Source organism: Myotis davidii, unplaced genomic scaffold, assembly GCF_000327345.1.
Source record: "Myotis davidii unplaced genomic scaffold, ASM32734v1 scaffold209, whole genome shotgun sequence".
NCBI classification, from domain to species: Eukaryota; Metazoa; Chordata; class Mammalia; order Chiroptera; family Vespertilionidae; genus Myotis; species Myotis davidii.
Window position 1 is genome coordinate 1,093,887 of NW_006300047.1, and position 1,949 is coordinate 1,095,835.

The 1,949-nt window shown below is 41.4% G+C and overlaps 1 protein-coding gene across 1 annotated transcript in view; it reads right to left on the minus strand.

The window, feature by feature from the left end:
* The window catches only part of LOC102763755 (sorting nexin-29), a 440,536-nt gene that overhangs the window by 194,840 nt on the left and 243,747 nt on the right, over window positions 1-1,949 (minus strand). The gene's annotated exons all lie outside the window — the stretch shown is intronic.

Genomic DNA, 1,949 nt, shown 5'->3' on the forward strand with positions numbered 1-1,949 from the left:
CTCTCCTGGGCAAGTCCCTAGCAAGTTTGCTGGCGTGACAGTTTCACCTTAAAAGCCTTCAAACTCCTCTTCATCATCTGATATTAAAAGTTCATCAACGACATCTTGGTGCCATGATAGGGATGATAGGGGTTTGACTGGTCGACATTTTCTATGCTGTACTGTACAATGGGGCAGTATTGTGGTTGGCTGTTGGCTGTATACAAAGCCTGATTTGATTGGTCCCTGCTCCCTGTTTGCCCGCCCTGTCACTATAGCAGTCTGGTCCACCCTTGCATCAGCATCTCCCTGGGACCTCACTAGTGCGCAAGTGCGAGCTCTTCAACATTCTAACAGGCACCATGATAGCGCAAAATCGCGAATCTTCAATGCATATGTAAAGAAATATACGGTAACCCGAATTTACCACACTCGCAAAATCGCACACAGCCAACCATACACCCAGTATGGTATCGCGATTCGTGATTTTGCGCTATCATACTGGGTGTATGGTCGGCTGTGTGCGATTTTGCGAGTGTGGTAAAATCGCATAACAGCAAAATCGCATAACAGCCGAGCATACACCCAGCAGCGCTGCTGATGCCTGAACGGTATGTGGAATGAAGTGGGCGGGCATCGGGAGGCCACTATGGCACGGGGCAAGCACTATGGGCAGTCTATCTGAAGTGTACCTGGCGTATAAGACGACCCCCCACTTGGAGGCATATTTTTCAGGGCCAAAAAATCGTCTTATACGCCGGCAAATACGGTATTTACATTGAGAAGTTTCTTCTTCTGAAATGGTTAGAGAAGTACATCAACTTCTCCCTCACATTCTTTCATCACTCCACTCCAACACGTGTTTACAACCCTTCCTTGGCAAAAGCCAACTCATTCATAGAATGACAAAACAAGCATCACACAAAACACTGTAAAGAGCTCAATTAATGCTAACAGAGAGGGCCCCGCAAAAGTCTTGCTGCAATGAAATGCCAATAATATTCACACATGAAAGATCACTGACAGAACCTCACTTTACAACCAAAATAAAGAAAAATCTATCTGGAATGGTATGTTCCACTGAAGGAACATCTGTGCTTCAGCCTCAACATCTCAGCTCGTTGATGATAACAATCAATTCTACTGCTCCCAGGGTCAGGGCATCACAGAAGCACAGAAATCTCTACACCAAGAATGTCAAACTCGAGGGCCACAGGCCACATGCCTCATTTATTTGGCCCGTGTTAGCCTTTGAGTTTGACATGCTTGCTCTACAACCACCCACTGCTCCTTCTGCGGTGGAATTCAACATTTCACTCTCTGGCAGCTAACAATAAACACATGAAAGTGGGTCCGACAGTAACTGGAAGGTATGACTGTATTCTCAGATGTGTGTACACATGCAAACATAAGTGACTTGTAATAAACACCACCATATGGCCACCATATACACACACCTATATGTATTTTATATACCAGGTATATAATCAGAAACTAGCCTCCCAGCTTTCCCATTGAGTATGGGGATAATTAATGGTTTCTGATTTTTTGAAATAAACAACTTTATCATATCAAAGAAGTATCTTTAGTCTTCATTTATAAAGAATATTTTTATCACATATCAATGATCAATATTATCAAATGGCTTTTCAGTACCCATCAAGATCAATGTCTGTTTTTTTTCTTTTGATCTATCAATGAGCAGACTTGATGAATTTCCCAACATACTAAGCTATCCTTGAAATCCTATATAAATCCTACTTTTATATGGACTATTCCTTTAATGTGTGACTAAATTTGCGTAATCTCTTTCTAGAATTGTTATGCATCTGTGTACAAATGAGGTGGGTCTATAGTATTGTTTCTTAGACTATCTTTGTTGGGTTTTTATATCAAAGTAAAGCACACTTGAACTAAGATACAGAGATACGATCTATGCATAGATACAGCTATATAAATACAAATATATA